The 15,333-nt window shown below is 38.5% G+C and overlaps 1 pseudogene; it reads right to left on the bottom strand.

Annotated features, from left to right (window-relative positions):
* Positions 1-1,070: 1,070 nt before the first annotated feature.
* LOC139012844 (ATP-dependent RNA helicase DDX54-like) lies at positions 1,071-14,230 on the bottom strand (annotated as a pseudogene).
* Between the last annotated feature and the right edge of the window lie 1,103 nt (positions 14,231-15,333).

The following is a 15,333-nucleotide window of genomic DNA, read 5'->3' as shown; positions in this document are numbered from 1 at the left end:
CTTTTAGCCTTGGGTCAGAATGGGCAAATTCTCCCTTTTGCTACATTTTTTGGCTAATACAAGTCACATGGTTGAGTTCAAAGTCAAGGTGACATACATTCCACTTTTAGTAGGAGGGACTGCAAAGTCACCTGGCAAAGGAATTGGATAAAGGTAGGGATGAAGAACTGGAACTCATACTTAAATCTATCACACTGGAAATCATATTTAATATGTCACACCAGGGAATATTGTTTTGGGATTCTGCCACCAAAGAAAGAGAGGCACAATTGGAGAACTATGAATTTAGAGACAATTTTCAAAAGATTTTGGACGGTGACAAAGAAAAGATATATACTACATACACTTAATGTAATGGAAAATCAAGAACAAGTATATACTTCATAGCTTCTATAAGCATCACTGTTAAAACACTAATGAAATTTTTGGATCACAATTGTGATTTTTCTCAAAAGATTTCTATGTCTCATTAATATATATATATATTATATATATAATGTATGTATGTATATATATGTATGTAGTGGACAACACTATAGGTGTAAGAGGATATAGAAAGCAATCTTATCACATTAACAAGGGAGAAATGAGATATATGTAAAATCAACAAAGATTGTAAGTTGAAATAGGTTTATGTTTCTGTGCATGTTTTGTTTATGTTTATTGTGTAGCAGACATGTGGCTATGTGCCAAGGATCAGGAGGGGACACTGATTTAGTTTTTGCTGGTACAGTCCAGTAAGTATGTGAAAGAATAGAGGCACAGGCTCCAAGTAATAAGTTGGATAAAAAGTGAAATAGAGGCATTATTTATTAAGTGAAGATTATATAATACTAGAGGCCAGGTGCATGAAATTCATGCAACTGTGGGGCCCCTCCCCCTAACCCCCCAATATTCATGTATTTATGTTTATGTGTGTATGTATGCATATTTTTGTTGTTGTTGTTGTTAATCCTCACCTGAGGAAATTTTTCATTGATTTTTAGAGTAGAAGGGAAGGCAACAGGCAGAGAGAGAAACATGGATGTGAGAAAGACACATCAATTGGTTGCCTCCTGCACATACCCCGATCAGATCAGCCAAAACTGCACCACTGACAGGGCCGACTGCTGGCGGCCGCTGGGGCTCAGTGTTGAGCGTATGGCAGTTTTCTGTTTCTGCTTCCACTTCTGGTAGAGGTCCCGCTTGTAGGAGCTGCTGATGTAGCGACCACTTTCTGTCTTGATCTTCTTGTCCTCCTGTCCTGACTGTCCCACAAACCGCTTCTTCTTCTGGTCCCACTTTGCTGCTGCCAGCCCCTGGTCAGGCTCTGGGCCTCCTTCCCCATCAGGTCAGGACAGCGCCAGCCACCTGCTGCTCAAAGGTGCCCGTTCACTGTCGAAGTCCTTGGGCTCATAGGGGATATAGACATCCTGGTCCAGCGTCCGGGCCTCCTCCTTCCGCCTCTTGGCTCCCCGCTCAGGTCCTGGCTGCTGCCGTTTTGGCCCACGACCTCTGTGAAGACGTCCTCCACGCTCTCTCCCGCCGTCTCTTAATCCTCCTCCTCTTTCCCAGGCTGCTCCGCCTGCTGCGCTGGGTAGCTCGGGGCTGGGCCAGCCAGGTCCTCCTGCCAGCCCTGCTGGAAGCTGGCGATGGCCTTGCAGTCCTTCTGCTGCTTGGCCCGCATCACCTGGCTGCTCAGGTCCCGGCTGGAGGCGTTGATCTCAAAGATGGTCGCCTGGGAGCGGTACTGCTTGATGCTGTCCACCAGCCTCAGCTGCTGCAGCTCCTCCTCCTCGAAGCACAAGCTAAGAGGGGGTGCAGGCCCAGCCCCGCGAGGTCCAGCTCCTTGGCCCGCTTGATGGACTCTGGAGAGGGTGCCGGCGGGGAACCCATGTACTGCTGCTGGGCATTGTCAGCCATGCGGCCCAGGCCCTGCAGCTCCAGTGACGCCTCCAGGGTGTTCCACAGGCCGCAGTCCTCATGTCCATCACGCTCTGTGGCACCTGGCACAGCGTGCCGTCCGTGCCGACCACACAAAGTCCTCATGGGGCCGGCAAAGGTGAGGGCATGGCCTAGGACAGTGGTCGGCAAACTGCGGCTCAGCAAACTGTGGCTCACCACCCACATGCGGCTCTTTGGCCCCTTGAGTGTGGCTCTTCCACAAAATACCAGCTCTTCCACAAAATACCGACTTCTGCGCATGGGCCATGAAGTTTCAATCGCACTGTACGTGCTCGCCCGCATGTGGTATTTTGTGGAAGAGCCACACTCAAGGGGCCAAAGAGCTGCATGTGGCTCATGAGCCGCAGTTTGCTGACAACAGGCCTAGGAACAGGTTGCAGGTCTAGCCAGTGGGGCACCTCATCTGGGGCCACCAAGGAGTAGGCTGTGCCACTTTGGCAGCCCAAGCCACATGACCCATGGGTGCAGGAAGAGCTTGCCTTTGGCTGGGAAGCTGAAGTTGATGATGTTGTCCAATAGCAGGATGTCCAGGCCCTGGTCTGCCAGGTCAGTCATGATGAGGGTGGAGCACTTGCCATGGGTGAACTTGGCCAGGTTGATCTTGCAAGCTGTCTGGTCCACGGTGCTGTAGATGTGGTCACAGCTTGCCCACTGGAGCAGCCTCGGCCCCTGAGACCAAGGTGGGGGTAGGCAGACGCTTAATGCCTAGGCTCTGAGTGGGCATGGGGAAGGCCAATGGGATGGGCTGGCAGGGGGGAGGGGCGGTGAGGGGCCATGGGCAGTTGAGTGGGGGACCATTGGGGTTGATTGCTGGTTGGCTGCAGCAGTGTGCATCATAGCAACCAGTCTTTCCACTATTTGGTCAATTTGCATATTAGCCTTTTATTATATAGAATAGTTATGAACTTGAGGACTTAACAGATTACTCATTTTGTAAGACCCAACTCCTTGGCCTTGTGGGATCCTAGATTATGTCATTGTTCCAGCCACAGCTTGAGCTCCACGTGGAGCCCCTGGAACCCTTTTCCTGGTTCATGAAACTCCATAACAATTTATTTTCCAGGGCCAGTCAGGACTTTGCCAGGCTTGGTTGGCAGTGATTTTCTAGTCCTGGTAGATAGGATCCTCTATTACATAACAATACCATCATGTAAGGAAAGAAGAGAAACATTCCTCTTAGTTCCTGATCTTTCCTGAGAATGGGCAGGGCCTTCACTTCAAAGACTGGACATGCTAGACCTTTGTTTTAGTAGCTTGCATGTTTCCATGCCAAAGAAAAAGTCATGTTACGGCTACATAGCAATTGATAATATTATAGTTAAACCAATTAGAAAAAGGCTGGTAAAATCAAGAGATGATGAAACTTCAAAACAGGAAAAAGGGTGAATATAAAGAATTACCTTTTCCCGGCCTGCATGGCTCAGTGGTTGAGCATCAACCTATGGACCAGAAGGTCACGGTTCAATTTCAGGTCAGGGCTCATGCCTGGGTTGCAGGCTTGATACCTAGTCAGGGGTGTGCAGGAGGCAGCCAATTGATGATTCTCTCTCATCATTGATGTTTCTATCCCTCTCTCCCTCCCCCCTTCCTCTCTGGAATTATATATAAGTGTGTGTGTGTATGTGTGTGTGTGTGTGTGTATATATACACACACACACACACACACATACACACTCACACACACATATACCTTATAGATGATTTCTTCAAGCACTGAGTTATAAAAAGACTGGTGAAAAAGTTTTACTTTTAATTTGATTTCACCAGGTATAAAAGAGCTCTATTTTCTATGACTCTAATATATTTTAATTGCAGCTATGATTATTTTATGATTACTTTAAATCATTTTCAAATATTTTGAATACTATAAACATTTTATGTTGTTGTTAGGAACTTAGGCTGTGAGCTAGAACATTTTTAAATGTTAACTGGCTTAACAGTCAAGTGGTTAAAATTCTCCCCCAATATAACAAATACCCCTAATTTTATAGTGTATAATGATGGAAAATAATGATGCTTTATAAGGAATTGAGTGTTAATGGACTATTGAAAAATGTACAGGTTGCCATGATGTAGAGATAAGTAATCCAGTTGTCAGAATCAGCAAATGGTCATGCAACTTCTTTTTGTTGTTGTTCTGCTAGTTTTACTTTTCTAATACGTTCTACAATATATACATTACAGTTAAACATTTAGAGTTATCCATGTATTTCTTAAAATCATCTCATGAACACACCATACTTGTTCAGATAAGGATTTTCAGCAGGGAAATGATAAGGTTAGATTTTAACTAGGCTGCTTGACAGCAAGTGAAGGATAGATTTCTCCCCTTAATTTTTTCAAAACTTTTGACTTTTATTTTTTTCATATTTAATACATTTTATTTTAGATCAGTTTTAGGTTCACAGAAAAATTGAGTGGAAAGTATAGTTCCAATTATACTCCCTGTCCAAGCATGTCAAACTCATGGCCGGTGGGCCACATGCCTCATTTAACATGAGATTGATATGCTTGTTACACACATACAACACATACATACACACACACACACACACACACACACGCATATACATGCACACACACACACTCAACCTCCCCCACTATCAATATCCCTCACCAGAGGTATATTTGTTAGAATTTATGGATCTACATTGACACAACATTATCACCCAAATCCATAGATTACATTAGGGTTCCCTCTTAATTTTGTATATTCTATGGGTTTTGACAAATGCAAATTATATGTATCCACCATGCGGTATGATATAGAATAGTTTAATTGCCCCCAAAATCCTTGTGTACTGCCTATTTATTCCTGCCTTTTACATAAACCCTGGAAACCACTAATCTTTGTATTGTCTTCAAAGTTTTGTCCTTTCTAAAATGTCATATAGTTGGAGTTCGGAAATATGGCATGGCTTCATGCACTTAATATGCATTTAAGTTTCTATCATGTATCTTCATGGCTTGATAATGTATTTTTTAAGCACTGAATGATATTCCATTATCTGGATGTACCACAGTTTTTTATCCATTCACCTAATGAAGGTCATCTTGATTGCTATCAAGTTTCTGCAATTATGAATAAGTCTGCTACAAACATCAGTGTGCAGGTGTTTCTGTTGACAGAAGTATTCAATTCCTTGAGTAAATTACACTTCAGTCTAATTGCTGGATCCTATGATAAAATATGTTTAGTTTTGTAAGAGACTGCCAAACTGTGCTCCAAGGTGGTTGAATCATTTTGCATTTCTACCAGCAATTTATGAGATTTCCTGTTGCTCCACATCCTTGTCAGGATTCGGTGTAGCCAGTGTTTTGGATTTTGACCATTCTGATAGGTATATAGTAGCATCTTATTGTTGTTTTAATTTTCATTTCCCTAAAAATGCATGATGTTGAACATAGTTTCATAAGCTTACTTGCCATCTGCATATCTTTTTTGGTGAGGTGTCTGTTCAGGTCTTTGGCCCATTTTTAAATCAAATTGTTTGTTTTCTTATTGTTGTTGACTTCAAGAGTTCCTTTTGTATTTTGAATAACAGATCTTTAGCAGATGTGTCCTTTGCAAATATTTTCTCATAATCTGTGGCTTGTCTTTTCATTTTCTTGACAGTGCCTTTTGCAGAGAAGAAGTTTTTAATTTTAATGGAGTCAACCTTATTAATTCTTTCCTTCATTGATCTTATCTTCGGTGTTGCATGGAAAAGGTCATCACCATACCTACATTTTCTGTATGCTATGTTTCAGGGGTTTTATAGTTTTGCATTTTACATTTAGGTCTATGATCAATTTTGTCTTAATTTTTGTGAAGAGTGTAAGGTGTGTGTGTCTAGATTCATTTTTTTGCACATGGATGTCAAGTTGTTCCCATGCTTTTTGTTGAAAAGACTATTTTTTCTCTATTGTATTATCTTTGCACTTTTGTCAAAGTTCAGTTGGCTGTATTTATGTGAATCTATCTCTAGGCTTCATTGATCTATGAGTCTATTCTTCATCATTACAACACTATCTTGATTAAAGTATATTTATACTAAGTCTTGAAGTCAAGAAGTGTCAGTCCTTCAACTTTGTTCTTTTCCTTCAATATAGAGCTGGCTATTCTAGTTCTTGTGTCTCTGCATATACTAGTAAACTTTAAAATCAGTTTGCTGATATCCACAAAATAACTTTTGGATATTTGACTAGGTTTATGTTGAATCTAGAATAAGTTCAGCAGAACTGAGATTTTTGACAACATTTAGTTTTTCTGTCCATGAATTTGCCCTATAACATCACTTTTTTCGTAGATCAAAGAAAGTTGATTTTAAAGTTTGTTTAGCTTTTGACTTGTTAGGATGGAGTGACAGCACCCAAGTCTCTTACATTTGGATCAGAAACCAGAAGCCCTGACTTGAGTTGTACTTTAAAAAGCTAATGTGTTGCCCTGACCAGGTGCCTCAGTTGGTGGGGGCTTCATTCTGTGCACCAAAAGGTTGCAGATTAGATTCCCAGTGAGGGCACATATCTAAGGTTGCCTCTTTGATCCCTGGTTGGGGGCATTTCAGAGGCAACTGATCTCTCTCTCTCTCCTCCCCCCTTCCTCTCTCTAAAATCAATAAAACATATTCTTGGGTAAGGATAAAAAGAAATAAAGAATAAATAAAAGGCTAATGTATTTAATTCTAAACAGAAAATGAAGATTTAAAAATTGTAAATTATAACTTTATAAATTGTCAAACATATTTTTCAGTAATAAATTATAGGTGAGTAGACCAATCAAAGTGTGGTGGAAAACCATACAGTGTTATTACAGGACCCATAGGAATAAGTTATAAATTTTTTTGTGAATGTTCTAATTTAATCAATTCCAGCAACAGTATTAATAAGTAGGTAGATTTTAAATGATTATCTAATTACAGTTAAATAGTATTAGGTACCTGAAATGAATTTATCACTGAAAAGGAAAACAGAAATAAAATCCTCTCTAAAAGAGGCTTACTTTGGGTGGTGGTGTTTTTTCTCTCTCTCCGAACAGAATGCCATTATGAGTCCTCTTCAAGCCTTAAATAACAGAAAATTAATACTGAGGCTCATGAATGCACCTTTTGTGATGAGCAGTTGCATAAAACATATTTCAACGTGATATTGAGAGCTATGGACATTCCTAGAGCTTTTCAGGTTCGTATACTTTAAGTCTATCACAGAAAGAATTTCTAGAAAAATTGGCATCCAATTAGTACAGGAATATTGTCCTAGATAAGTATTTAAAGGTAACATATTCTATTTTTTTAGCCTCCACTTAAAATAATTGAGACAGATGTAAGTAAAATTTGTTTTCAAAGACCTCTAGAATATTCAAAGAATATTCTACAGCTTTCTTTAGTACCACATTGTGCCTCTGCATATACTAGTAAACTTTAAAATCAGTTTGCTGATATCCACAAAATAACTTTTGGATTTGTTTTCAAAGATCTTGGTACTGAGAAAGTTTACACTAAATGTCTAAATGAAATTACCTCTATATTATAAAAATTCTTCTGATTACTTTCATGGACTGAGGGCTGCTATCTTTGAAGGCAATGTAAGAATCTTTGATGACCAAAGATAATTGTAATGTTCATATTATTTTTAAATTTAATTATTAATTTTTCTGGTAAGAGCTTTGAGGCATCAGATTATGGAGTCAAATCTTTGACTCTTGCACTCTCCTGCTAATGTAGCCATGAGCAAGTGATCTAATGTGTCAGAGGCTTCTATCCTCACCTGTAAAATGGGGATAACAATTCCAATTTTAGCAGATTGTTGTAAGGATGCAAGACAAAATATATGTAAAGTAAGAATGCTGTCTGGCACATAGTAAGCACTCCTAAGTGCAGTAGCTTCTATGGTTGCATTTATTAATATTATTTGATTAATCTGTTCATCTATTATAATTAGGCAAACATTTATTGCATACCTTCAATATTGTAGTCACTCTGTTAACTGCTTATTATTATGCTACAGAATTTGTTAAATTAATATACTGTTTATTTGATCAGATATTGCTCCAGGTCCTGTAATTCTGCTCTACTCCTCCTCCAACCCCAGCCACTACTAAATTCAGGAATATGCCAATTTATGTTCACAAATTGATTCCCTTTTATGACCCTAACATAAATGCCTAATTCAGAATGAGGCTTCTTTCTCCACATAAACACTAGTTTCTTTCCCTTCTTTTACACTAAGTACATTATATCAGTTTATCCTGGTGGGGAAAGTGCATACTGTGTTTTGAACTCAGGCTGACTTGGTTTCCAGTCAAAGCTCATAATTTACCCAGAAACCTGAATTATTATGCAGCCTCCCTAGTTTCCTCAGCTTTTCCAGACATAACACCAATTTCAGTGACTGGCTTTGAGACTTAAATAAGATAATGTTACCTAGTTTAGCATCTGATGCGGAGCTGGTTCTCATTCCATGAAGTAACTTAAAAGCAGGAACACATTTTAATCTGAAGGTGTCATTTCTCCTATATTTAAATTTTTTCATTAAAGTCTTATTTTGACAGTCCCCATAATTTTTTAAAATCACTTTTGTTAAAGAAATTGCCTGTTAGAAGAGCAGCATACTGTGTAATCTTAGTATTCTTTGTCAGATAAAGACCTCATGGAAAGTAGTTGAGGAAAATTTTAAATGGAAATCAGGTGTTAAAAGTTTAATTAGAAAAATGTATCCCTTACACATGGGCTAATGTAGACGATGGTAAGATGCTTAATTGTTGATTCTAGGGCTATTTTTACGCTGTCAACATTCTATTTAGTAATCTTGGGGGAAACAGCATCAAAAGCAGACAAAGAAAAATGTTTCCCTTTCCCGCAGCTGATTCCCGTGATTGCCTGACGTTTAGTTACATTTGGGCATCTGTCTCAGGAACTCCCATTGTCTGGAACCATATGCAAACTGAAGTGTGCACTGGGGTATAGACATGAGGACAGAATTTACACTTGGATATGCCATCCGCCAGCAGTGGGAGAAGCTGGACAAGCCTGGGATGCTCCACACAGTTCATTTAATGAACTGTTACTTTATTATTTTGTAAAGCTTCTGTAATGCACATTTATGATATAAAAAGTGCCTCACATACTGCTTCATCGGAAGGGGACCTCATTTAGATTAACCTGTGACTTCAACAGCAGGTGGTAGAATGAACCAACTGCTTCAATTACTGCTTTTGCGCATGACTTTCATGTGTTGCTAAGATTATCAGAGGAACCTGATTACATCCCCTTAGACACTATTGTTGGCACGATGATTAAGCTGGTGTGTGTGTGTGTGTGTGTGTGTGTGTGTGTGTGTGTGTGTTTAAGACTAGGGACCTAAAAAGCTTTTTGGCATGAGGCAAAAACAGTGTGTATAGAGATCAGAAAGATAGTGTATATCATTGCCCTGTAGCTTATCTCCACATATACAGCTCCCTGGTGGATCCCTATGATAAACATTATTGGAACAATTAGCTGCTGCTGACACAGAATCCAGACACAATAGCCATGGCCAGCAGCACAGAGCCAGGAATTATGGAGCCAAAAACCATAAAAAGCAACACCAAGCTAGTCTCCCCATTCAACTGCTGTCATAAAACCCTCCCAGTGCTATGTTTGCGTAGCTGGCTTTACCGATATGGCACTGCTAACACAAAAGAAGAAGCTGCAGCACTTGTCTTTGTTTAGCTGAAATTACAAGTCATTGAATTAGTATGTCATCTTTATTGTGCTGTCATGCAGCGGAGGTGAGGAAGGCTCCGTAATGGATGGTAGAGTTTGATGGCCTGAAAGGCAGGCTCACAGATGGTTGTCGATATAAAACAGTTTTTACCCCCTTAAAAAAAAAAAAAAGGGAAGAAAGGAAGGGGGAAAAGCAAATAGGCTGCTTGGAATGGATCTTCACTAATTGGTATATAATCCCAAGCAATGTTCATATCAGACCCATATGTAAGAACTTTAGTAGCCCAGAGAATATGATGCAGGTATAGAATGCTAACATTCCTAAGGAGTTTAAATAAAAGTGATGGAGCATTTTAGCTTTTTAGAAAGCTGATGGTGGTTGTTGCTCTGGGAGAGTTTTTCTTATAATATTTCCAAAGAATTCTAAATGATTAGAGAAAGAGTTGACAGTGTTATAGGAAGTTTAAAACTAAACAGAATTTTAGTCATTCTTATTAGCAGAAATTTAAAATTGTATACTTGTATGATTAAATATATTTTGATAGGGATCTTAGACCACATAATAATGAGACAGTAGACTAAATCTGGCTTAAAATATTTTTCATTTATTAATTTCTTGCTTTTCTTGCTCTTCTTCTGTAGTTTTGGTTTGATTTACAAACACATCATTGGACAATTATATTAATATATCTATTGAAAATCAATAAAATAATAACCTAAAGTTTGCTTTTAAAAGACACAATGTCCTGTTTCCTTTAACACATTTATTTAAAAGTTTGACCTGGTCTAAACAGCATTGTTTTGAATCTTATTTAACAAAGAAAACATTCTTTCCACCAGTATATTATTTCAGGTGGGATTCCAAGCCACCAAACATTCAGGGCAATATTTTTTTAAAGAAGCAAACAGGTTACACCTAAGAGTGTATAGAATTTTTAATGTGCTAGTAATTATTTTGGGTCAAATTTGTCTTTTTTTTTCTTGTGGCTAAGAGAAACAGGAGAAAAATTAAATATCTGATTTTCTCTTGTGAAACTGACATTCATGTCTGACCATAAAAGAAACCTCTAATGGGAATAATGTAAATGTGAACATATATTTAAAAATACACTTGACTACATGTAAGAAAATATAAGGGCTGAAAGTCAAGGTCTGTAAAATGGCAGGTATTAGCTCTGTTTGTGAATCTCTCTTTTGAAATGTGAATTAAAAAAGCTTTTTACATATCTTTAAAATAGCATTTGGGGCTTATGAAAAAAGCTGTCTAAAGGAGAAATAAGGAATTTTTTAGATACCTAGCTGGGACCCTAAATTTATCTGTGTTTACTCAGCAACATTAATACAGTTATTGATTTGTATTTAATGCTTATTTTATTTTTATTTGGGGACTATCATGCTGACTCTTGCAGTGTGTTATGAAAAGCAGCCTTTTTGGGAACTATTGTTTGTATGTATGTGTGTTTTGGAGGTCTGGGGAAAGATTACAGACTCTTCAGTTAATTTAATTTTGATTTGAATCTTGGCCTTGCCATTTACTTTTTAACTGCATTGCCTTCAACCAGTTCTACAGCCTCTTGGCATCTACTTTCTCATTTGTAAATCTGAGAGAAGAATGGGCAATGAGTAGGGAGGAGGGCATCAAGGACTTGGGCCACACATGGCCAGGCCACAGCTTGGAAGTGAGTTTTCATGGCTGCAGGATTACAAGTTATGACTCACTGTCCTAGAGTCAAAACTGCCCCAGTGTAAGGGCTAGGACCAACAGACCCAGATCCCAAATATGAAGCCTAACTTGGAGGTTTGGGCACAGAAAATACAAGGTTAGAGCTGACCGACAGAGTGAGCGCTTGATGGTACCTGTCAAACCCAAGGAGGGGAGGCTCCCTAAATCTATACCACTAGGTAGGGATGGTTCCAATGCCTAGAGACTGGGTTGAGGATTAGGAGGTCCCAGTGCAGAGTTTTATGTACACAAGTAAAGCAAATCAGTAGAGTTATACTCATTTACTGTTTAAAATGACTGAACCAGCTAAGTAAAAATATTAAAAGGGAGAAAAAAAGGAAGCACATAAGTATGAAAAACTGAAGAAATAAGATTTTTCCTTTATGGAGGAAAATGTTGAGGAAGGAGGAGGTTAGGATAACCAGGGATGAGATGCTTAATATTGTATTGTTGGAGCCACCTTTTCTGTTACCCAAACAGGGAAGCTCTTCCCTGGCAAGCACTAAAAAGCTCTAGATCTCCCCACTCCATGTCCTCTACCCCAAGGGCAGTTTGGTTCAGACGTGGTGGCTAGAATGGTGTGCGGTGTAAGAGATTTTAGGGGTTCCTGTTATTCCCATTGCTCAAACATCTCCATCTGTTCCATAATCCCTCAAATTCTTCTATGAAATGGGTAAAAACCTTTATCCAACCATTAGTTATACACAAAACCGAAGAAATAATAAGAATGGCCACAAAGAAAATTATTATTTTTTAATTCAGTTTACAAATCTAGTGAGATAATATATATAAAAGGCATGATAAATCGGAAGATGCCAGTGTACATGATAATAATTATTAAAATTTCATTTGATCTGTTCTACAGAAGTGAATGAGGATTAGGAATTAGTTATATGTTGACTTGGATTTACAGAAAGATGTAAACAACAGAGAAAGGCAGTTACCTGTGTGAATTGGAGCTGAGAGAACGATTGTTATGTTAAGGTAGAGGTCACCTGAGTAGATGGACGTGAGAAAAATGCAGAGAGAAGGCCCAGGAGAGCTAATGTGAAGTATTTTTAAGCTTTAGCCATAATAAAAAGAGCAAATTTGTATTTATAGGTGACCGGAACATTTTATTATGTACCCTTTTTATCTCTTTGATTTCATCCTTCCCATAAATTTTTAAAATATTTTAATTGATTTTTAGAGAGAGAGGAAAGGAGAGAGAAAAATATTGATGTGAGAGTAAAACATAGATCAGACTGGCTGCCTCCTGCATGCCCTCCTAGGATTGAGCCCTGGCATGTGCCCTGACCGAAAATTGAACAACAGCCTCTTGGTGCATGGGACGATGCCCAACCAACTGAGCCACACTGGGCAACCCATAAATTTTTAATTCATTTCCTGGATGAGGCCAAGAATACGACCAGTGAACAAGAAAGCATACCTATTCATTATATTCAAAGCGGAATATGTTTTAAATGTCACACATACACATATTTATATTCTGCTGTTCTAGAGTTATCCTAGACTAGTGTTCCAATGTTTAGGTCACAGGGTCATGTATTTTGTAATATAAGCTGATTTCAGCAGGAACATTTTTTTTTTTTCATGCGGCCTGTAACTTGTTCTTTCAGAATAAATGTCACTTACTGTGTTTGAACTGCCTTTGGTTTCTGTTCTTCCCCTTTTTTTCTAGGCTCTGTAGTTTGCTTAAGCTGCATGATTAAATGAGAATTGGATGATAATTTGAAATGATCACAGTGTTATAACCTTGTCAAATCAACTGGAATATATTTAGCAATTATTTCAATAAGCAATGCTACATAAGTAATATCATTATTTCTTATTGTTATTTTTATTCACCAAATGTATAAACAGTAACTAAATACACCCTAATCCATTGTAAAATTGAATTCAGGTTTTCTGACTTGGCTCCTGTCTATGTCTCCATGATTCTACCTTTTCCCTTTTTTTCAACTTTATACTTTTGCCCACTTTTATACCTTTTCCCTCTGGATACTATTGATTCTTGTGGTTTCATTTCTATGCAGATATTTGCTTGCAAATCTAGCCCAGGGAATTCTGTCTCCAGCTTCACTTTTATCATTAAGAATTGGATTAATAATAGTCACACGAAGCTCAGATTTTCTCTAAATCATAAATCTCTAAATCTCAGCCCCCCCTGTGTAAGCTGTGACATAATTTTTCTGCAGTCTAAGATCCTGGCATAGAAAGTTACTGAAAATTTACCTTTTCATTTGGGAAACTTATCAGCATTGTCACATTGCACAATCTACTCAAATTCTCTGCTAATGTCTCATACTCAGTATATCCAAAACCTGTCCTCCATCTTCCCCAAACTACCACCTCCTTCTACCTTAAGCCTCCCAGTCGAGGGTCTTCAGAGTCCTTATTAACTCCTTGTTCTTTAAGCATTTGCCACATTCACTAGAATCTAGCTTTGCAATGTCAGTGACTTCTTCCTCATTGTCTCTCACACTATTAATCTCCTTTATCAAGCTTCAGACTTCTTGCCTCCATGCCAAAATTAGCCTTCCTAGGAGTCCTGTCACCTTTATTTTCTTCTTCCTTTGCAATAATTTTCCTACACGTGTCTTTGTCTTTCCCAAAGGTTTCAGACTCCATGTCCCTAACAAATTCAGGGTATGCTCATGAGCCTGGCACCCAGGTACTTCTATATCTCCTGTGAAGTCCTTGAACAGAGCCTATATTTCCATAAATCCACCCACTTTCCATGAAATCGTCCTCACCCAGTAAAATTCATTTCAAATGCTATCTCCTCTTCTGATTCTCCCAGGCCAATGTCATCTTTTCTTCTGTGAACTTCACCCCTTGCATTTTCTAACTGTTCAATGGTCTTAATCATATTATACATGCTTGCAGATTATCTTATCCCTTCTTTTTCCACCATCTTTGCCCCTATTCAATTTTAAGATCCGTCTAGGCCAGATCTGATCTAATTGTCTTTACTTTTCCAAAACATATCACTGCATTTCCTATACCCAATACTAAATAATAATAAGTATTTTTGTAGGGAAGCAACTACTGGAAGTATATGTCTCCTTGCTGTTTGTCTTAGCAGAGGCTTTCCGTATAGAACTGTGGAATTCCTTGGATCCCAGTTAGCTGAACTAAATAAGGGATTGGGTAGCTTTTCAAGGCAATGAAATGAATGAATTCCTATAATCCTGGCTTGATTATTGGGGCTTTCTATGTGCTAGTCTTTGGGTTTATATCTGAGAAATTGAGATTGTCATTGTAACACTAGTGTAAAATGACAGTGTGAAAAAACTTCCCAATTAGCAGATAAATTTTCAATAGCTACCCACTCTGGTGTAATTCTTGAATTATTAAGATAGACTCACATTTTACATGGAAAATGGACTTGGAAAAATAGTTCATGACTTTCAAATCAAGAAAATCTGTGTTTTAAATGACTGTTCTTTAACAGAAGGCAAAAGATACAAGGACTCTCTATTTGGAAATGATTCTCAAAAATACCTTTGTTTTTCAGGCTGTGTTCCAACCTCCCAGTTTCCCTGAAGTGAGGGAGGGGCAAGGGTATTTACAGCATTGCAAAGGCCTTATTCACCCCCTGACTTCACACTCAGCTAAACTTGGAAATGCAATTGGTTTATTTTGTATAAATAAGCAAGAATGCTAGAAGAAGCTAAATATCTTCATAAAACAGAACATTATGATACCAGAAACCCTTAGGAATAGCACTAATGCTTTTAAATGAAGGTTTTATTTGTCTCAGAGCTGCAAAAAGGAGTCACTAATGAGATGTCATTTAAATTCTAACACCTGTTTAATGGCAGTTTTTCTCTATCCCCAAAGAGTAACTGTTTATGAATGTTTGCAGTTTTCCAAGTGTATCTACAAGAATTGTTTTTTCATAAACAATGCGATGCCTTTTTCCTCATATGCTACAGTCATGTTACAACATATGATGAAAATTGTTGGTTGTGGCATTTT

This window comes from Myotis yumanensis, unplaced genomic scaffold (assembly GCF_028538775.1).
Source record: "Myotis yumanensis isolate MYYU_CA2020_CCGP unplaced genomic scaffold, mMyoYum1.0.hap1 SCAF_6, whole genome shotgun sequence".
In the NCBI taxonomy this organism is placed as follows: domain Eukaryota; kingdom Metazoa; phylum Chordata; class Mammalia; order Chiroptera; family Vespertilionidae; genus Myotis; species Myotis yumanensis.
The sequence above is the reverse complement of the archived record's forward strand: the minus strand, read 5'-3'. Positions and strand labels throughout refer to the sequence as shown.